Below are 26252 nucleotides of genomic sequence, written 5' to 3' on the forward strand. Positions count from 1 at the left end.
ATAAATATACATAGGAACCTATTTAACCAATTTCTGATAAGAATATGTATATAATTATTTTTTTTATATGGGGATTATGGTGGAAAATTGTTTATAAATATACATAGGAACCTATTTAACCAATTTATGATAAGAATATGAATATTATTATTTGTCTATATGGGGATTATGGGTGGAATATTGTTTATAAATATAGATAGGAACCTATTTAACCCATTTCTGATAAGAATATGCATATAATTATTTTTCTATGGGGGGTTATGGGTGGAATATTGGTTATAAATATACATAGGAACCTAATTAGAGCATTTCTGATAAGAATATGCATATAATTATTTTTCTACATGGGGAATATAGTGGGAAATTGTTTATAAATATACCTAGGAACCTATATAACCCATTTCTGATAAGAAAATACATATAATTATTTTTCTACATGGGCATTATGAATGGAATATTGTTTATAAATTTACATAGCAACATATTAAACCTATTTCTGACATGAATATGCATATAATTGTATTGCTATATGGGGATTATGGGTTGAATATTGCTTATAAATTGACATAGAAACATATTAAACCTATTTCTGATATGAATATGCATAAAATTATTTTCTTACATGGGGATTATGGGTGGAATATTGTTTGTAAATATACATAGTAACCTATTTAACCCATTTCTGATAAGAATATGCATAAAATTATTTTTCTATCTGGGGTTATGGGTGTAATATTGTTTATAAATATTAACAGGAACCTAATTAAAGCATTTCTGATAAGACTATGCATATAATTGTTTTTCTACATGGGGATTATTGGTGGAATATTGTTTATAAATATACATAGGACCCTATTTAATCCATTTCTGTTAAGAATCTGCATATAATTATTTTTCTACATGGGGATTATAGTGGAAAATTGTTTATAAATATACATAGGAACGTATTTAACCTATTTCTGATAAGAATATGCATATAATTATTTTTCTACATGGGTATTATGGGTGGAATATTGTTTATAAATATAGATAGGAATCTATTTAACCCATTTCTGATAAGAATATGCATATAATTATTTTTCTATCTGTGGTTATGGGGGTAATATTGTTTATAAATATAAACAGGAACCTAATTAAAGCATTTCTGATAAGACTATTCATATAATTATTTTTCTACATGGGGATTACTGGTGGAATATTGTTTATAAATATACATAGGAACCTATTTAACCAATTTCTGATAAGAATATGTATATAATTATTTTTTTATATGGGGATTATGGTGGAAAATTGTTTATAAATATACATAGGAACCTATTTAACCAATTTCTGATAAGAATATGAATATTATTATTTGTCTATATGGGGATTATGGGTGGAATATTGTTTATAAATATAGATAGGAACCTATTTAACCCATTTCTAATAAGAATATGCATATAATTATTTTTCTATCTGTGGTTATGGGTGTAATATTCTTTATAAATATAAACATGAACCTAATTAAAGCATTTCTGATAAGACTATGCATATAATTATTTTTCTACATGGGGATTATTGGTGGGATATTGTTTATAAATATACATAGGACCCTATTTAACCCATTTCTGACATGAATATGCATATAATTGTATTGCTATATGGGGATTATGGGTTGAATATTGTTTATAAATTGACATAGAAACATATTAAACCTATTTCTGATAAGAATATGTATATAATTATTTTTTTATATGGGGATTATGGTGGAAAATTGTTTATAAATATACATAGGACCCTATTTAACCCATTTCCGATAAGAATATGCATATAATTATTTTTCTATGAGGGGTTATGGGTGGAATATTGGTTATAAATATACATAGGAACCTAATTAAAGCATTTCTGATAAGAATATGCATATAATTATTTTTCTACATGGGGAATATAGTGGGAAATTGTTTATAAATATACATAGGAACCTATTTAACCTATTTCTGATAACAATATGCATATAATTATTTTTCTACATAGGGATTATGAATGGAATATTCTAGTTAAACATACAAAGGAATATATTTAACCCATTTCTGATAAGAATATGAATATAATTATTTTTCTATATGGGGATTATGGGTGGAATATTGTTTATAAATATACATAGGAACCTATTTAACCCATTTCTGATAAGAATATGAATATTATTATTTGTCTATATGGGGATTATGGGTGGAATATTGTTTATAAATATACATAGGAACCTATTTAACCCATTTCTGATAAGAATATGCATATATTTATTTTTCTATCTGGGGTCATGGGTGTAATATTGTTTATAAATATAAATAGGAACCTAATTAAAGCATTTCTGATAAGACTATGCATATAATTATTTTTCTACATGGGGATTATTGGTGGAATATTGTTTATAAATATACATAGGACCCTATTTAACCCATTTCTGATAAGAATATGCATATAATTATTTTTTTTATCAAGGGTTATGGGTGGAATATTGGTTATAAATATACATAGGAACCAAATTAAAGCATTTCTGATAAGAATCTGCATATAATTATTTGTCTACATGGGGATTATAGTGGAATATTACATAGGGGGGGCGTGGCTTAGAGATGGCCGAGTGAGGAGGTGTTTTTGGAGAGCTCCTGGCCTACCCTTCTCCCAACCACTCAATATATGGTTTGATCACATGAAAGTGAGGTATGATAGCATCTAAGAAGTACAGAACAAGAGCATCGGTCAACAGGAGCCAGCCACCGTCTTCACGGAACGGGATCCGGAGATACTTCCGCGACTCACAGCAGAGATCACCGGGCGCCGTTGCAACAGCGCCGCGGGGCCTACATCGAGCAGAAGCCGACACACTGGACTTACCTACCTCTCCGGCCCCGTCCACTGCCTCGGAGGACTTCTCAACATCACCGGCTATATTCCGGTCCGAGATGGCGAGCCCTTACCAGACCCAGAGCGTTCTACCGGACAACCTACGCGCCATTTTACAGGCCCTGCCCACGAAGGTGGACATTGAGGCGCTCCCATCCAAAATGGACATTGAAACCCTCATACTCCGTGTGGAGGAAGCACACACTAGGGATATCCAAAAGGTCAGGGCCGAGCTGCCAACGATCTCAGATCGGATGGGGGCGGGAGAGGCCTCAATTTCTACTCTTACACAGAGAATCACAGAGCTGGAGCACTCCCGAGATTCCCAGGCGGCCACGGCGGTGGAGCTGCAGCTCCACTTGGAAGACTTGGAGGACCGCAGCCGCCGCAATAACTTGCGGCTGCGGGGCCTCCCTGAAGCAACAGGCGCAGAGGATCTGGAGGAGACGGTGGTTGCAATCTTCCGGAAAGTTTTGGAAGCACCTCCGCCTTCAATAGAGCTGGATCGAGTCCATATAACCCTGGGGCCTCACTCACCAGATCCGGGGAGACCCCGTGACATGCTATGCATGATCCACCGCTACACCCTAAAGGAACTGATACTTAGGAAGGCATGGGAGCATGGAGAAGTGGATTTCGATGGTGCTGCCATCAAGATACTACCAGACTTATCCAGGGCCACCCTACAGAGAAGAGCGATGCTGAGGCCCATCCTGGAGCTATCCAGGAGACAGGGATGCACGGTCACCTTCTGGCGGTCACCTTCAGAAATGGCAATACCTCCTTTACCCTACGTACTCAGGCAGAACTACCAGCCTTTTTTACATTTATCGGTGTGTATCCGATCCCGGTCCCTAATCGGCTTGCGGGCTTATCAACCCCCCCGCCAGCAGCGATCGAGAAGGAGACAGCGGACCCCCTAGTGACCGTTCTAGCACTTCAGTGCTATACATTTAGATTACTTCTCCTATCTCTCTTATTCCTCCTATTCTCTTTCTTGCCTTCTAAAGACGTCAGATAACACTCCCCCTTTCCCCCTCTTTTCTTTCTTCCTTACCTCCACCCTACCCCCCTATATAGTTTACACCTATTTTGAGTATTTTATTTACGAGGGGGGGCCATGGAGGCGGTGACCGTGTTGTCCTTAAGTGTGAAAGGCCTAAATGTGCCAGAAAAGTGACCTATGTTGCTGAATGATCTCCAGCGTAACAAGGCCAATTTGGCATTTATACATTTCAAAGAAGGTAATCTCCCCATACTGAGGAGCAGGTGCTACCCAATGGTATACCACTCTATGTATGGGGCTGTTAAGTCTCGGGGTGTGTCTATACTGATTTCACACTCTGTTCCATGGAAATGCACAGAGGTGAAAGCTGACCCGGAGGGCAGGTATTTGTTCCTAAGAGGAGATATCGGGGGTATAGAGGTGACGCTGGCAAACATTTATGCGCACCCAACAGCCAACAAGATCAGTTTATATCCAGGACCCTCGAGATTCTAGAGGGGTTGACTAGAACCATAAAATTACACTCCTCAAAAGCATTGCACAAGAATTTAAAGATTTTTATGCCTCCCTTTATTGTTATTGTACAGAAACCAGCCCCCCCCGTACGCTCTCAAATTGAGGACTATTTGTCCAAATCTGGACTATCTAAACTATCAGCTGAGTCCAGCGTCTTACTAGAGGATCCCATCTCCATAGATGAAATCAAATTGGCGGTAGGTACCATAAATCTAAGGAAAGCTCCGGGCCCGGACAAGTTTACTGCCCAATACTACAAGCTCATGGAAAAGGAGAACACCTACACAAATTTTACAACTCCTTGGGCTCGGTAGGGAAAATCCCTCGTGATACCCTATCAGCACACATTACGGTGATACCCAAAGAAGGGAAAGATGCATGCGGGAGCTACAGGCCTACTCAATGTAGATCTAAAGATTTTCACCAAAATAATAGCCACTAGAATCCAACAATATATCCCGTCCTTAATTCACCAAGACAAAGTTGGGTTTGTCCCAACTAGAGAGGATAGGGACAACACAATCAGAGTCCTTAACTTAATACACGTAGTCAATAAAAAAAAGATCCCCTGTATATTTTTAAGCACAGACGCGGAGAAGGCCTTTGACAGGGTAGATTTGGAAATTTATGACTGCGGTTTTGGGCCACGTGGGACTGGACGATAGAATGCTTAATTGGATAAATTCGGTCTACATGGACCCTACGGCCCAAGTGCGTGCCAACGGAGTCCTATCAGATCCTTTTACGATTAAAATGGAACCCGTCAGGGTTGCCCTCTGTCCCCGCTCCTCTTCGCTCTGTCATTGGAACCCTTCCTGTGTACTATACGCGCCAACCCGGACATAACGGGGATTGCCCTGGGGGACTCACAACATAAAATCGCTGCATATGCAGATGACATGTTGTTTTCACTTACCAAGCCACTGGTCTTCCTTCCTAATCTTTTGCAGGAGTTTAGAGCATATGGGAGTATTTCTAATATGAAAATCAATTTTGACAAGTCCGAAGCAATGAGTGTGGGTTTGCCTTCAAAGTTACTCCGAACACTTAAAGACAACTTTAAATTCAAATGGACTTCAACGGCCCTAAAATATCTGGGAACATTTATTCCCCCGAACATCTCACAGATATTTTCCCTAAATTTTCAACCGTTACTGTCCGGGGTTCGCGCTCTATTGTCCAAATGGCAAACAGGTTCGTGGTTCGGTAGATGCAATATCCTGAAGATGAGTATATTACCCAAGTTTTTGTATCTACTACAGGCACTACCGATTCAAATCCCTTCCTTTTTTGCCCAAACTAGCGCCCTATTTTCTGACTTTATTTGGGCTCACAAAAGACCCAGACTCAACAGACGTCACAGACACTCCCCAAATCTTTCGGAGGTCTGGCAGTACCTGACTTCCGCAAATACTACTCTGCGACCCACATGACTAGACTAATCGACTGGAATCGTCATCAGGCCATCAAACAATGGACTAGAATGGAACAAACCCAATGCATAGTCCCCTTACAGAGAACACCATGGATTCACACTATCTTACCTAAAGAGGTGAAGAATCATCCCCTAATAGGTTTGACAATACGAACGTGCTCAATTTTATTTACACGGTACCGACTCCATCACAACATTCCCCGCTCCGCCCAATATTAGGAACACCAGAGTTTCCAACCGGATACACAGACCCAAGCTTTCACCTCCTGCACCAGTCAAACTTTCTGAGTATGACCGATGGCCCACCATGACCGAACTTATGAGCCCAGACGGACAATTCCGGACTTCAACTCTCTCACTTTCTCAAGTCACTTTCCCCTCCTGGTACTTACACTTCCACCCTGACCACCTACGAAACATATTGCTCGGAGGAGGGCCCAATGTCCCACGTTCTTTCTGCTACATAACCAAGATATACTGAAAATTAGCTTAAAACAAAACCGACTTACGGTGTGCTAAATTCTCTATATTGTGTTATGCAGGAATCATCTCATCACATTACCGACTTTCTGTTGTAATAGTTTCGGAATTTATTTTGACAAATAACAACAGCGCAACTAACAATTTTGCGCTTAAACCTGTCTCTCGGCAAGTGTTAATCCGTTTTAGTGCTATACTTGATATGTTTTATGCATCTATTTAACATCTACATCAAATAATCCTAATGTATACCGTCTCAACCTCCTTGACATGTCTCGCAAACCACTCACTATTATAAAGACTTTTTCGCTATATGTTTCTGATCAAAATACTTTATCTGACACACTATACTATTCATTCATCACTATTTCTCCACATGACACCAATGTTTGTTTACTGTGCCTTCCACTGACACCAATGATGTGTACTATTTCGCTCACTGGCAGAGGCACATCTCCGGATACATCTTCTCCTTCTCTGCTTCCTTAATCGTATTAACGTAATTCTAAATACTCATGCATTATCATAAATAAATTCAGGATAACATCGAGCATTGAGATAAAGTTGCAGGTCTCACGTTTATATTGTCGGACAAATACCTTAACTAAGACGAAATGCTCACTCTGACAGTTGCAATTACAATACCATGTTCAACAGCTTAGCTTCTCTTATTGCTAAATTTAGCTTAAATGCAACATATCTTACATCTAAAAACAAATTGCTTGTGAAATACAAATTGTAACGATCTCTATAAACCGACTCACGGCTTTGCTTACAATTGATTACTATTTTGTGTTTAGCTTTATCGCAACAAATATCAATGTCTTAGTATATATATACTCTAATGCAACTATCTCCAAAACACTAATAGGCTTACTGCCTATTAATTTGGTTAAAGAAACCGATTTAAATTGTCAATGTGTTGTCTCACTGCTATATTTGATATGTTTAAAGAAAATGCATCCTAATGTATACCTAATGTGATAACACTCTTAACATGTCTCGCAACCAACTCATTATCAGGGTTTTTATATATATATAGTGTAATCTGACGTTTTTCTCAACCATGTAAAACGTCTCACTGATAATACAAATTGGTGTAATACAAATTCACATTTAGGTGATAGGTACTATCTTTACAAATGTTACATTTACAGTATTTAAGCAATTTCCCAGTCTTCAAACAGTTGTCCGAAAAAGGTGATGCATCAATTATCAAACCATCTGATCTTATTGTTATTACCAACATTCTACCTTAATTGCAATTACAACTATCTCTCGAAAATATAAACATGTGCACTGGTTTTCTACAGCTCGGCTAAATAGCTAATACTATTAATTCATTCATCACTATTCTTCCAACTGACACTCATTATGTTTCAAATCTTCCTTCCACACATAGGCTCAGAGTTTTTTGCATTACTCTAAATCTAGTAATTAATTAAGTGATCATTGCCAATAAAAGAGTAACAAAAAATAGAATATAATCGAATAACGGATTATTTTAGATGTCAGATACTGTGGAGTTCACATCTGTCAGACGGTTTGACTTGGATTCGAAATAGTGAAATAATTTTTATATAAGTACAGCAGTGATCGTTAGAATGCAAAATATCAGTCTAGCCTTATTATTTACTTTTCCACTAACTGGCTCTCAGCCAGTGTAATCCATATGTTTTAAGAAAATGCATCTAACAAATCCTAATGTATACCGTGTCAAACTCAACGTCTCATCTTAATGTCTCGTTGGTAAACTCACTATTTTAAGGGCTTTTTCCGTTACTCAAACCGTATTCCTGCCACTGACATAATGATGGCTCACTATTTCTCCCATTAATACACCAACGATGTGCTCCTTCCCACCGAAAACGAAGAAGGCAGTACTATTTCTCGAACTCATCCCAACAATGATGCTTATTTTTTCCACTGACACGTGGATCACGATTTCTCCCACTAAAACCAATCATGGGTTACTATTCCTCCCACTGACACCAATAATGTGATTGACCAATAACGTGGCAGTATTTTATCATACAGTGATGTTCCTTCCACTGACACCATTGATTCCTCCCACCGATACCAATGATAGGTGACTATTCCTCCCAATGATGGCTCACTATTCTTCCCACTGACACCAATAATGCAATACGATTTCTCCCAGTGACACCAATGATGGGACACTATTCTGTCCACTGACACAAATCATGGGAGACTATTTCTCCCACTAACACCAATAATATGGTACTATTTCTTCCACTTACACCAATGATGGGTCATTATTCTTTCAACTGACAACAATGTTGGGTCACTATTTCTCCAACGGATACCCATTTTTGGTAAGAATATGCAATAAAATAATTTTCTACATGGCCATTAAGGATGGAATATTTTAGTTAAACATACATAGGAATATATTAAACGCATGTCTGATAGGAATATGCATAAAATTATTTTTCTGTATGGGTGGAATTTTGTTTATAAATATACATAGTAACCTATTTAACCCGTTTCTGATAAGAATATGCATATGATTATTTTTCTACGTAGTAATTATGGGTAGAATACTGTTTTTAAATATACATAGTAACCTATTTAACCCATTAAATATACATAGGAAACTAACTAACCTATTTCTGATAAAAATATGCATATAATTATTTTTCTACATGGGGATTATTGGTGTAATATTGTTTATAAATATACATGGTAACCTATTTAATCCATTTCTCATAAGAATATGCATATAATTATTTTTCTACATGGGGATTATGGGTGGAATATTGTTTATAAATTTACAAAGAAACATATTAAACCTATTTCTGATATGAATATGCATAAAATATTTTTCTACATAGGGATTATGGGTGAAATATTGTTTATAAATATACCTAGTAAACTATTTAACTCATTTCTGATAAGAATATGCATAAAATTATTTTTCAATATGGAGATTATAGGTTGAATATTGTTTATAAATATGCATAGGAACCTATTTAACCAATTTCTGATAAGAATATGCATATAATTATTTTTCTACATGGGGATTATGGTGGAAAATTGTTTATCAATATACATAGGAACCTATTTAACCCATTTCTGATTAGAATATGAATATTATTATTTGTCTTTATGGGGATTATGGGTGGAATATTGTTTATAAATATACATAGGAACCTAATTATCCCATTTCTGATAAGAATATGCATATAATTATTTTTCTATCTGGGGTTATGGGTGGAATATTGTTTATAAATATAAACAGGAACCTAATTAAAGCATTTTTGATAAGACTATGCATATAATTATTTTTCTACATGGGGATTATTGGTGGAATATTGTTTATAAATATACATAGGACCCTATTTAACCTATTTATGATAAGAATATGCATATAATTATTTTTCTATGAGGGGTTATGGGTGGAATATTGGTTATAAATATACATAGGAACTTAATTAAAGCATTTCTGATAAGAATATGCATAAAATTATTTTTCTACATGGGAATTATAGTGGAAAATTGTTTATAAATTTACATAGGAACGTATTAAACGTAATTCTGAAATGAATATGCATAAAATTATTTTTCTACATGGGGATTATGGGTGGAATATTGTTTATAAATATACTTAGTAACCTATTTAACCCATTTCTGATAAGAATATTCATATAATTATTTTTCAGTATGGGGATTATAGGTGGAATATTGTTTATAAATATACATAGGAACCTGTTTAACCCATTTCTGATAAGAATATGCATATCATTTTTTTCTACATAGGGATTATGGGTGGAATACTGTTTTTAAATATACATGGTAAACTATTTAACCCATTTCTCATAAGAATATGCATATAGTTATTTTTCTATATGGGTATTATGGGTTGAACATTGTTCGTAAATATACATAGGAAGGTATTTAACCTATTTCTGATAAGAATATGCATATCATTATTTTTCTACATGGGGATTATGGGTGGAATATTGTTTATGAATTTACATAGGAACATATTGAACCTATTTCTGATATGAATATGCATAAAATTATTTTTCTACATGGGGATTATGGGTGGAATATTGTTTATAAATATACATAGTAAACTATTTAACCCATTTCTGATAAGAATATGCATATAATTTTTTTTCTACATAGGGATTATGGGTGCAATACTGATTTTAAATATACATGGTAACCTATTTAATCCATTTCTCATAAGAATATGCATATAATTATTTTTCTACATGGGGATTATGGGTGGAATATTGTTTATAAATTTACAAAGAAACATATTAAACCTATTTCTGATATGAATATGCATAAAATATTTTTCTACATAGGGATTATGGGTGAAATATTGTTTATAAATATACCTAGTAAACTATTTAACCCATTTCTGATAAGAATATGCATATGATTATTTTTCTACGTAGGGATTATGGGTAGAATACTGTTTTTAAATATACATAGTAACCTATTTAACCCATTAAATATACATAGGAAACTAATTAACCCATTTCTGATAAAAATATGCATATAACTATTTTTCTACATGGGGATTACTGGTGGAATCTTGTTTATAAATATACATAGGAACCAATTTAACCAATTTCTGATAAGAATATGCATATAATTACATTTTTATATGGGGATTATGGTGGAAAATTGTTTATAAATATACATAGGAATCTATTTAACCAATTTCTGATAAGAATATGAATATTATTATTTGTCTATATGGGGATTATGGGTGGAATATTGTTTATAAATATAGATAGGAACCTATTTAACCTATTTCTAAAAAGAATAGGCATATAATAATTTTTCTATCTGTGGTTATGGGTGTAATATTGTTTATAAATATAAACCGGAACCTAATTAAAGCATTTCTGATAAGACTATTCATATAATTATTTTTCTACATGGGGATTATTGGTGGGATATTGTTTAAAAATATACATAGGACCCTATTTAACCAATTTCTGATAAGAATATGGATATAATTATTTTTCTATAAGGGGTTATGGGTGGAATATTGGTTATAAATATACATAGGAACCTAATTAACCCATTAAATATACATAGGAAACTAATTAACCCATTTCCGATAAAAATATGCATATAATTATTTTTCTACATGGGGATTATTGTTGGAATATTGTTTATAAATATACATGGGAACCTATTTAACCAATTTCTGATAAGAATATGCATATAATTATTTTTCTATATGGGGATTATGGTGGAAAATTGTTTCTAAATATACATAGAAACCTAATTAACCCATTTCTGATAAGAATATGAATATTATTATTTGTCTATATGGGGATTATGGGTGGAATATTGTTTATAAATATACATAGGAACCTATTTAACCCATTTCCGATAAGAATATGCATATAATTATCTTTCTATGAGGGGTTATGGGTGGAATATTGGTTATAAATATACATAGGAACCTAATTAAAGCATTTCTGATAAGAATATGCATATAATTATTTTTCTACATGGGGAATATAGTGGGAAATTGTTTATAAATATACATAGGAACCCATTTAACCTATTTCTGATAACAATATGCATATAATAATTTTTTACATAGGGATTATGAATGGAATATTCTAGTTAAACATACAAAGGAATATATTTAACCCATTTCTAATAAGAATATGAATATAATTATTTTTCTACATAGGGATTATGGGTGGAATATTGTTTACAAATATACATAGGAACATAGTTAACCCATTTCTGATAAGAATATGTACATAAGTGTTTTTCTAGGGATAATGGGTGAAATACTGTTTATTAATTTACATAGGAATATATTAAACCTATTTCTGATATGAATATGCATACAATTATTTTTCTACATGGGGATTATGGGTGGAATATTTTTTTTAAATATACATAGTAACGTATTCAACCCATTTCTGATAAGAATATGAATATTATTATTTGTCTATATGGGGATTATGGGTGGAATATTGTTTATCAATATACATAGGAACCTATTTAGCCCATTTCTGATAAGAATATGCATATAAATATTTTTCTATCTGGGGTTATGGGTGTAATATTGTTTATAAATATAAACAGGAACCTAATTAAAGCATTTCTGATAAGACTATGCATTTAATTGTTTTTCTACATGGGATTATTGGTGGAATATTGTTTATAAATATACATAGGACCTAATTTAATCCATTTCTGATAAGAATCTGCATATAATTATTTTTCTACATGGGGATTATAGTGGAAAATTGTTTATAAATATACATAGGAACGTATTTAACCTATTTCTGATAAGAATATGCATATAATTATTTTTCTACAGGGGGATTATGGGTGGAATATTGTTTATAAATTTACATAGGAACATATTAAACCTATTTCTGATATGAATATGCATAAATTATTTTTCTACATGGGGATTATGGGTGGAATATTGTTTATAAATATACTTAGTAACCTATTTAACCCATTTCTGATAAGAATATTCATATAATTATTTTTCAATATGGGGATTATAGGTGGAATATTGTTTATAAATATACATAGGAACCTGTTTAACCCATTTCTGATAAGAATATGCATATCATTTTTTTCTAAATAGGGATTATGGGTGGAATACTGTTTTTAAATATACATGGTAAACTATTTAACCCATTTCTGATAAGAATATGCATATAGTTATTTTTCTATACGGGGATTATGGGTTGAATATTGTTCGTAAATATACATAGGAACGTATTTAACCTATTTCTGATAAGAATATGCATATCATTATTTTTCTACATGGGGATTATGGCTGGAATATTGTTTATGAATTTACATAGGAACATATTGAACCTATTTCTGATATGAACATGCATAAAATTATTTTTCTACATGGGGATTATGGGTGGAATATTGTTTATAAATATACATAGTAACCTATTTAACCCATTTCTGATAAGAATATTCATATAATTATTTTTCAATATGGGGATTATAGGTGGAATATTGTTTATAAATATACATAGGAACCTGTTTAACCAATTTCTGATAAAAATATGCATATCATTTTTTTCTAAATAGGGATTATGGGTGGAATACTGTTTTTAAATATACATGGTAAACTATTTAACCCATTTCTCATAAGAATATGCATATAGTTATTTTTCTATATGGGGATTATGGGTTGAATATTGTTCGTAAATATACATAGGAACGTATTTAACCTATTTCTGATAAGAATATGCATATCATTATTTTTCTACATGGGGATTATGGCTGGAATATCGTTTATGAATTTACATAGGTACATATTGAACCTATTTCTGATATGAATATGCATAAAATTATTTTTCTACATGGGGATTATGGGTGGAATATTGTTTATAAATATACATAGTAACCTATTTAACCCATTTCTGAAAAGAATGTTCATATAATTATTTTTCAATATGGGGATTATAGGTCTAATATTGTTTATAAATATACATAGGAACCTGTTTAACCCATTTCTGATAAGAATATGCATATAATTTTTTTTCTACATAGGGATTATGGGTGGAATACTGTTTTTAAATATACATGGTAACCTATTTAATCCATTTTTCATAAGAATATGCATATAATTATTTTTCTACATGGGGATTATGGGTGGAATATTGTTTATAAATTTACATAGGAACCTATTTACCCAATTTCTGATAAGAATATGCATATAATTACTTTTTTATATGGGGATTATGGTGGAAAATTGTTTATAAATATACATAGGAATCTATTTACCAAATTTCTGATAAGAATATGAATATTATTATTTGTCTATACGGGGATTATGGGTGGAATATTGTTTATAAATATAGATAGGAACCTATTTAATCCATTTCTGATAAGAATATGCATATAATTATTTTTCTATCTGTGGTTATGGGTGTAATATTGTTTATAAATATAAACAGGAACCTAATTAAAGCATTTCTGATAAGACTATTCATATAATTATTTTTCTACATGGGGATTATTGGTGGGATATTGTTTAAAAATATACATAGGACCCTATTTAACCAATTTCTGATAAGAATATGCATATAATTATTTTTCTATAAGGGGTTATGGGTGGAATATTGGTTATAAATATACATAGGAACCTAATTAACCCATTAAATATACATAGGAAACTAATTTCCGATAAAAATATGCATATAATTATTTTTCTACATGGGGATTATTGTTGGAATATTGTTTATAAATATACATGGGAACCTATTTAACCAATTTCTGATAAGAATATGCATATAATTATTTTTCTATATGGGGATTATGGTAGAAAATTGTTTATAAATATACATAGGAACCTATTTAACCCATTTCTGATAAGAATATGAATATTATTATTTGTCTATATGGGGATTATGGGTGGAATATTGTTTATAAATATACATAGGAACCTATTTAACCCATTTCTGATAAGAATATGAATATTATTATTTGTCTATATGGGGATTATGGGTGGAATATTGTTTATAAATATACATAGGAACCTATTTAACCCATTTCTGATAAGAATATGCATATCATTATTTTTCTATCTGGGGTCATGGGTGTAATATTGTTTATAAATATAAATAGGAACCTAATTAAAGCATTTCTGATAAGACTGTGCATATAATTATTTTTCTACATGGGGATGATTGGTGGAATATTGTTTATAAATATACATAGGACCCTATTTAACCCATTTCTGATAAGAATATGCATATAATTATTTTTTATCAGGGGTTATGGGTGGAATATTGGTTATAAATATACATAGGAACCAAATTAAAGCATTTCTGATAAGAATCTGCATATAATTATTTTTCTACATGGGGATTATAGTGGAATATTGTTTAAAAATATACATAGGAATGTATTTAACCTATTTCTGATAAGAATATGCATATAATTATTTTTCTAAATGGGGATTATGGGTGGAATATTGTTTATAAATTTACATAGAAACATATTAAACCTATTTCTGATATGAATATGCATAAAAATATTTTTCTACATGGGTATTATGGGTGAAATATTGTTTATAAATATACCTAGTAACCTATTTAACCCATTTCTGATAAGAATATGCATAAAATTATTTTTCAATATGGGGATTATAGGTGGAATATTGTTTATAAATATACATAGGAACATATGTAACCCATTTCTGATAAGAATATGCATATAATTTTTTTTCTACATAGGGATTATGGGTGGAATATTGTTTATAAATATACCTATTTAACCCGTTTCTGATAAGAATATGCATATGATTATTTTTCTTTGTAGTGATTATGGGTAGAATACTGTTTTTAAATATACATAGTAACCTATTTAACCCATTAAATATACATAGGAAACTAATTAACCCATTTCTGATAAAAATATGCATATAATTATTTTTCTACATGGGGATTATTGGTGGAATATTGTTTATAACTATAAATAGGAATCTATTTAACCAATTTCTGATAAGAATATGCATATAATTATTTTTCTACATTGGGATTATGGTGGAAAATTGTTTATAAATATACATAGGAACCTATTTAACCCATTTCTGATTAGAATATGAATATTATTATTTGTCTTTATGGGGATTATGGGTGGAATATTTTTTATAAATATACATAGGAACCTATTTAACCCATTTCTGATAAGAATATGCATATACTTAATGTTCTATCTGGGGTTATGGGTGTAATATTGTTTATAAATATAAATAGGAACCTAATTAAAGCATTTCTGATAAGACTATGCATATAATTATTTTTCTACATGGGGATTATTGGTGGGATATTGTTTATAAATATACATAGGACCCTATTTAACCCATTTCTGATAAGAATATGCATATAATTATTTTTTCTATCAGGGGTTATGGGTGGAATATTGGTTATAAATATACATAGGAACCAAATTAAAGCATTTCTGATAAGAATCTGCATATAATTATTTTTCTACATGGGGAATATAGTGGGAAATTGTTTATAAATATACATAGGAACCTATTTAACCCATTTCTGATAAGAAAATACATATAATTATTTTTCTACATGGGCATTATGAATGGAATATTGTTTATAAATTTACATAGCAACATATTAAACCTATTTCTGACATGAATATGCATATAATTGTATTGCTATATGGGGATTATGGGTTGAATATTGTTTATAAATTGACATAGAAACATATTAAACCTATTTCTGATATGAATATGCATAAAATTATTTTCTTACATGGGGATTATGGGTGGAATATTGTTTGTAAATATACATAGTAACCTATTTAACCCATTTCTGATAAGAATATGCATAAAATTAGTTTTCAATATGGGGATTATAGGTTGAATATTGTTTATAAATATATATAGGAACCTATTTAACCAATTTCTGATAAGAATATGCATATAATTATTTTTCTACATGGGGATTATGGTGGAAAATTGTTTATAAATATACATAGGAACCTATTTAACCCATTTCTGATTAGAATATGAATATTATTATTTGTTTTTAGGGGGATTATGGGTGGAATATTGTTTATAAATATACATAGGACCCTATTTAACCTATTTATGATAAGAATATGCATATAATTATTTTTCTATGAGGGGTTATGGGTGGAATATTGGTTATAAATATACATAGGAACTTAATTAAAGCATTTCTGATAAGAATATGCATATAATTATTTTTCTACATGGGAATTATAGTGGAAAATTGTTTATAAATTTACATAGGAACGTATTAAACGTAATTCTGATATGAATATGCATAAAATTATTTTTCTACATGGGGATTATGGGTGGAATATTGTTTATAAATATACTTAGTAACCTATTTAACCCATTTCTGATAAGAATATTCATATAATTATTTTTCAGTATGGGGATTATAGGTGGAATATTGTTTATAAATATACATAGGAACCTGTTTAACCCATTTTTGATAAGAATATGCATATCATTTTTTTCTACATAGGGATTATGGGTGGAATACTGTTTTTAAATATACATGGTAAACTATTTAACCCATTTCTCAGAAGAATATGCATATAGTTATTTTTCTATATGGGTATTATGGGTTGAACATTGTTCGTAAATATATATAGGAACATATTTAACCTATTTCTGATAAGAATATGCATATCATTATTTTTCTACATGGGGATTATGGGTGGAATATTGTTTATGAATTTACATAGGAACATATTGAACCTGTTTCTGATATGAATATGCATAAAATTATTTTTCTACATGGGGATTATGGGTGGAATATTGTTTATAAATATACATAGTAACCTATTTAACCCATTTCTGAAAAGAATGTTCATATAATTATTTTTCAATATGGGGATTATAGGTGGAATATTGTTTATAAATATACATAGGAACCTGTTTAACCCATTTCTGATAAGAATATGCATATAATTTTTTTTCTACATAGGGATTATGGGTGCAATACTGATTTTAAATATACATGGTAACCTATTTAATCCATTTCTCATAAGAATATGCATATAATTATTTTTCTACATGGGGATTATGGGTGGAATATTGTTTATAAATTTACAAAGAAACATATTAAACCTATTTCTGATATGAATATGCATAAAATATTTTTCTACATAGGGATTATGGGTGAAATATTGTTTATAAATATACCTAGTAAACTATTTAACCCATTTCTGATAAGAATATGCATAAAATTATTTTTCAATATGGAGATTATAGGTTGAATATTGTTTATAAATATGCATAGGAACCTATTTAACCAATTTCTGATAAGAATATGCATATAATTATTTTTCTACATGGGGATTATGGTGGAAAATTGTTTATCAATATACATAGGAACCTATTTAACCCATTTCTGATAAGAATATGCATATAATTATTTTTCTATATGGGGATTATGGGTGGAATATTGTTTATAAATATACCTATTTAACCCGTTTCTGATAAGAATATGCATATGATTATTTTTCTACGTAGTAATTATGGGTAGAATACTGTTTTTAAATATACATAGTAACCTATTTAACCCATTAAATATACATAAGAAACTAATTAACCCATTTCTGATAAAAATATGCATAGAATTATTTTTCTACATGGGGATTATTGGTGGAATATTGTTTATAAATATACATAGGAACCTATTTAACCAATTTCTGATAAGAAAATGCGTATAATTATTTTTCTACATGGGGTTTATGGTGGAAAATTGTTTATAAATATACATAGGAACCTATTTAACCCAATTCTGATTAGAATATGAATATTATTATTTGTCTTTATGGGGATTATGGGTGGAATATTGTTTATAAATATAAACAGGAACCTAATTAAAGCATTTTTGATAAGACTATGCATATAATTATTTTTCTACATGGGGATTATTGGTGGAATATTGTTTATAAATATACATAGGACCCTATTTAACCTATTTATGATAAGAATATGCATATAATTATTTTTCTATGAGGGGTTATGGGTGGAATATTGGTTATAAATATATATAGGAACTTAATTAAAGCATTTCTGATAAGAATATGCATAAAATTATTTTTCTACATGGGAATTATAGTGGAAAATTGTTTATAAATTTACATAGGAACGTATTAAACGTAATTCTGATATGAATATGCATAAAATTATTTTTCTACATGGGGATTATGGGTGGAATATTGTTTATAAATATACTTAGTAACCTATTTAACCCATTTCTCATAAGAATATGCATATAGTTATTTTTCTATATGGGTATTATGGGTTGAACATTGTTCGTAAATATACATAGGAACGTATTTAACCTATTTCTGATAAGAATATGCATATCATTATTTTTCTACATGGGGATTATGGGTGGAATATTGTTTATGAATTTACATAGGAACATATTGAACCTATTTCTGATATGAATATGCATAAAATTATTTTTCTACATGGGGATTATGGGTGGAATATTGTTTATAAATATACATAGTAACCTATTTAACCCATTTCTGAAAAGAATGTTCATATAATTATTTTTCAATATGGGGATTATAGGTGGAATATTGTTTATAAATATACATAGGAACCTGTTTAACCCATTTCTGATAAGAATATGCATATAATTTTTTTTCTACATAGGGATTATGGGTGCAATACTGATTTTAAATATACATGGTAACCTATTTAATCCATTTCTCATAAGAATATGCATATAATTATTTTTCTACATGGGGATTATGGGTGGAATATTGTTTATAAATTTACAAAGAAACATATTAAACCTATTTCTGATATGAATATGCATAAAATATTTTTCTACATAGGGATTATGGGTGAAATTTTGTTTATAAATATACCTAGTAAACTATTTAACCCATTTCTGATAAGAATATGCATAAAATTATTTTTCAATATGGGGATTATAGGTGGAATATTGTTTATAAATATACATAGGAACATATGTAACCCATTTCTGATAAGAATATGCATATAATTATTTTGCTACATAGGGATTATGGGTGGAATATTGTTTATAAATATACATAATAACCTATTTAACCCATTTCTGATAAGAATATGCATATGATTATTTTTCTACGTAGGGATTATGGGTAGAATACTGTTTTTAAATATACATAGTAACCTATTTAACCCATTAAATACACATAGGAAACTAATTAACCCATTTCTGATAAAAATATGCATATAACTATTTTTCTACATGGGGATTACTGGTGGAATCTTGTTTATAAATATACATAGGAACCAATTTAACCAATTTCTGATAAGAATATGCATATAATTACATTTTTATATGGGGATTATGGTGGAAAATTGTTTATAAATATACATAGGAATCTATTTAACCAATTTCTGATAAAAATATGAATATTATTATTTGTCTATACGGGGATTATGGGTGGAATATTGTTTATAAATATAGATAGGAACCTATTTAACCCATTTCTAAAAAGAATAGGCATATAATAATTTTTCTATCTGTGGTTATGGGTGTAATATTGTTTATAAATATAAACCGGAACCTAATTAAAGCATTTCTGATAAGACTATTCATATAATTATTTTTCTACATGGGGATTATTGGTGGGATATTGTTTAAAAATATACATAGGACCCTATTTAACCAATTTCTGATAAGAATATGGATATAATTATTTTTCTATAAGGGGTTATGGGTGGAATATTGGTTATAAATATACATAGGAACCTAATTAACCCATTAAATATACATAGGAGACTAATTAACCCATTTCCGATAAAAATATGCATATAATTATTTTTCTACATGGGGATTATTGTTGGAATATTGTTTATAAATATACATGGGAACCTATTTAACCAATTTCTGATAAGAATATGCATATAATTATTTTTCTATATGGGGATTATGGTGGCAAATTGTTTATAAATATACATAGAAACCTATTTAACCAATTTCTGATAAGAATATGAATATTATTATTTGTCTATATGGGGATTATGGGTGGAATATTGTTTATAAATATACATAGGAACCTATTTAACCCATTTCCGATAGGAATATGCATATAATTATCTTTCTATGAGGGGTTATGGGTGGAATATTGGTTATAAATATACATAGGAACCTAATTAAAGCATTTCTGATAAGAATATGCATATAATTATTTTTCTACATGGGGAATATAGTGGGAAATTGTTTATAAATATACATAGGAACCCATTTAACCTATTTCTGATAACAATATGCATATAATAATTTTTTACATAGGGATTATGAATGGAATATTCTAGTTAAACATACAAAGGAATATATTTAACCCATTTCTAATAAGAATATGAATATAATTATTTTTCTACATAGGGATTATGGGTGGAATATTGTTTACAAATATACATAGGAACATAGTTAACCCATTTCTGATAAGAATATGTACATAAGTATTTTTCTAGGGATTATGGGTGAGATACTGTTTATTAATTTACATAGGAATATATTAAACCTATTTCTGATATGAATATGCATACAATTATTTTTCTACATGGGGATTATGGGTGGAATATTTTTTTTTAAATATACATAGTAACGTATTCAACCCATTTCTGATAAGAATATGAATATTATTATTTGTCTATATAGGGATTATGGGTGGAATATTGTTTATCAATATACATAGGAACCTATTTAGCCCATTTCTGATAAGAATATGCATATAAATATTTTTCTATCTGGGGTTATGGGTGTAATATTGTTTATAAATATAAACAGGAACCTAATTAAAGCATTTCTGATAAGACTATGCATATAATTGTTTTTCTACATGGGATTATTGGTGGAATATTGTTTATAAATATACATAGGACCTAATTTAATCCATTTCTGATAAGAATCTGCATATAATTATTTTTCTACATGGGGATTATAGTGGAAAATTGTTTATAAATATACATAGGAACGTATTTAACCTATTTCTGATAAGAATATGCATATAATTATTTTTCTACAGGGGGATTATGGGTGGAATATTGTTTATAAATTTACATAGGAACATATTAAACCTATTTCTGATATGAATATGCATAAATTATTTTTCTACATGGGGATTATGGGTGGAATATTGTTTTTAAATATACTTAGTAACCTATTTAACCCATTTCTGATAAGAATATTCATATAATTATTTTTCAATATGGGGATTATAGGTGGAATATTGTTTATAAATATACATAGGAACCTGTTTAACCCATTTCTGATAAGAATATGCATATCATTTTTTTTCTAAATAGGGATTATGGGTGGAATACTGTTTTTAAATATACATGGTAAACTATTTAACCCATTTCTCATAAGAATATGCATATAGTTATTTTTCTATACGGGGATTATGGGTTGAATATTGTTCGTAAATATACATAGGAACGTATTTAACCTATTTCTGATAAGAATATGCATATCATTATTTTTCTACATTGGGATTATGGCTGGAATATTGTTTATGAATTTACATAGGAACATATTGAACCTATTTCTGATATGAACATGCATAAAATTATTTTTCTACACGGGGATTATTGGTGGAATATTGTTTATAAATATACATAGTAACCTATTTAACCCATTTCTGATAAGAATATTCATATAATTATTTTTCTATATGGGGATTATAGGTGGAATATTGTTTATAAATATACATAGGAACCTGTTTAACCAATTTCTGATAAGAATATGCATATCATTTTTTTCTACATAGGGATTATGGGTGGAATACTGTTTTTAAATATACATGGTAAACTATTTAACCCATTTCTCAGAAGAATATGCATATAGTTATTTTTCTATATGGGTATTATGGGTTTAACATTGTTCGTAAATATACATAGGAACGTATTTAACCTATTTCTGATAAGAATATGCATGTCATTATTTTTCTACATGGGGATTATGGGTGGAATATTGTTTATGAATTTACATAGGAACATATTGAACCTATTTCTGATATGAATATGCATAAAATTATTTTTCTACATGTTGATTATGGGTGGAATATTGTTTATAAATATACATAGTAACCTATTTAACCCATTTCTGAAAAGAATGTTCATATAATTATTTTTCAATATGGGGATTATAGGTAGAATATTGTTTATAAATATACATAGGAACCTGTTTAACCCATTTCTGATAAGAATATGCATATAATTTTTTTTCTACATAGGGATTATGGGTGCAATACTGATTTTAAATATACATGGTAACCTATTTAATCCATTTCTCATAAGAATATGCATATAATTATTTTTCTACATGGGGATTATGGGTGGAATATTGTTTATAAATTTACAAAGAAACATATTAAACCTATTTCTGATATGAATATGCATAAAATATTTTTCTACATAGGGATTATGGGTGAAATATTGTTTATAAATATACCTAGTAAACTATTTAACCCATTTCTGATAAGAATATGCATAAAATTATTTTTCAATATGGAGATTATAGGTTGAATATTGTTTATAAATATGCATAGGAACCTATTTAACCAATTTCTGATAAGAATATGCATATAATTATTTTTCTACATGGGGATTATGGTGGAAAATTGTTTATCAATATACATAGGAACCTATTTAACCCATTTCTGATAAGAATATGCATATAATTATTTTTCTATATGGGGATTATGGGTGGAATATTGTTTATAAATATACCTATTTAACCCGTTTCTGATAAGAATATGCATATGATTATTTTTCTACGTAGTAATTATGGGTAGAATACTGTTTTTAAATATACATAGTAACCTATTTAACCCATTAAATATACATAGGAAACTAATTAACCCATTTCTGATAAAAATATGCATAGAATTATTTTTCTACATGGGGATTATTGGTGGAATATTGTTTATAAATATACATAGGAACCTATTTAACCAATTTCTGATAAGAAAATGCGTATAATTATTTTTCTACATGGGGTTTATGGTGGAAAATTGTTTATAAATATACATAGGAACCTATTTAACCCATTTCTGATTAGAATATGAATATTATTATTTGTCTTTATGAGGATTATGGGTGGAATAATGTTTATAAATATACATAGGAACCTAATTATCCCATTTCTGATAAGAATATGCATATAATTATTTTTCTATCTGGGGTTATGGGTGGAATATTGTTTATAAATATAAACAGGAACCTAATTAAAACATTTTTGATAAGACTATGCATATAATTATTTTACTACATGGGGATTATTGGTGGAATATTGTTTATAAATATACATAGGACCCTATTTAACCTATTTATGATAAGAATATGCATATAATTATTTTTCTATGAGGGGTTATGGGTGGAATATTGGTTATAAATATACATAGGAACTTAATTAAAGCATTTCTGATAAGAATATGCATAAAATTATTTTTCTACATGGGAATTATAGTGGAAAATTGTTTATAAATTTACATAGGAACGTATTAAACGTAATTCTGATATGAATATGCATAAAATTATTTTTCTACATGGGGATTATGGGTGGAATATTGTTTATAAATATACTTAGTAACCTATTTAGCCCATTTCTGATAAGAATATTCATATAATTATTTTTCAGTATGGGGATTATAGGTGGAATATTGATTATAAATATACATAGGAACCTGTTTAACCCATTTCTGATAAGAATATGCATATCATTTTTTTCTACATAGGGATTATGGGTGGAATACTGTTTTTAAATATACATGGTAAACTATTTAACCCATTTCTCATAAGAATATGCATATAGTTATTTTTCTATATGGGTATTATGGGTTGAACATTGTTCGTAAATATACATAGGAACGTATTTAACCTATTTCTGATAAGAATATGCATATCATTATTTTTCTACATGGGGATTATGGGTGGAATATTGTTTATGAATTTACATAGGAACATATTGAACCTATTTCTGATATGAATATGCATAAAATTATTTTTCTACATGGGGATTATGGGTGGAATATTGTTTATAAATATACATAGTAACCTATTTAACCCATTTCTGAAAAGAATGTTCATATAATTATTTTTCAATATGGGGATTATAGGTGGAATATTGTTTATAAATATACATAGGAACCTGTTAACCCATTTCTGATAAGAATATGCATAAAATATTTTTCTACATAGGGATTATGGGTGAAATATTGTTTATAAATATACCTAGTAAACTATTTAACCCATTTCTGATAAGAATATGCATAAAATTATTTTTCAATATGGGGATTATAGGTGGAATATTGTTTATAAATATACATAGGAACATATGTAACCCATTTCTGATAAGAATATGCATAAAATTATTTTTCTACATAGGGATTATGGGTGGAATAATGTTTATAGGTTACTATGTATATTTATAAACAATATTCCACCTAATAATCCCCATATTGAAAAATAATAATATTCATATTCTTATCAGAAATGGATTAAATAGGTTCCTATGTATATTTATAAACAATTTTCCACTATAATCCCCATATAAAAAAAATAATTATATGCATATTTTTATCAGAAATGGGTTAATTAGTTTCCTATGTATATTTAAAAACAGTATTCTACCCATAATTCCTACGTAGAAAAATAATCATATGCATATTCTTATCAGAAATGGGTTACATATGTTCCTATGTATATTTATAAACAATATTCCACTTATAATCCCCATATTGAAAAATAATTATATGAACATTCTTTTCAGAAATGGGTTAAATAGGTTACTATGTATATTTATAAACAATATTCCACCCATAATCCCCGTGTAGAAAAATAATTTTATGCATATTCATATCAGAAATAGGTTCAATATGTTCCTATGTAAATTAATAAACAATATTCCACCCATAATCCCCATGTAAAAAAATAATGATATGCATATTCTTATCAGAAATAGGTTAAATACGTTCCTATGTATATTTACGAACAATATTCAACCCATAATCCCCATATAGAAAAATAACTATATGCAAATTCTTATGAGAAATGGGTTAAATAGTTTACCATGTATATTTAAAAACAGTATTCCACCCATAATCCCTATGTAGAAAAAATTGATATGCATATTCATATCAGAAATAGGTTTAATATGTTCCTATGTAAATTAATAAACAGTATTTCACCCATAATCCCTAGAAAAATACTTATGTACATATTCTTATCAGAAATCGGTTAACTATGTTCCTATGTATATTTGTAAACAATATTCCACCCATAATCCCCATGTAGAAAAATAATTATATTCATATTCTTATCAGAAATGGGTTAAATATATTCCTTTGTATGTTTAACTAGAATATTCCATTTATAATCCCTTTGTAGAAAAATAATTATATGCATATTGTTATCAGAAA

The sequence above is a fragment of the Aquarana catesbeiana genome, linkage group LG01 (assembly GCF_042186555.1).
Source record: "Aquarana catesbeiana isolate 2022-GZ linkage group LG01, ASM4218655v1, whole genome shotgun sequence".
Classification (NCBI taxonomy): Eukaryota; Metazoa; Chordata; class Amphibia; order Anura; family Ranidae; genus Aquarana; species Aquarana catesbeiana.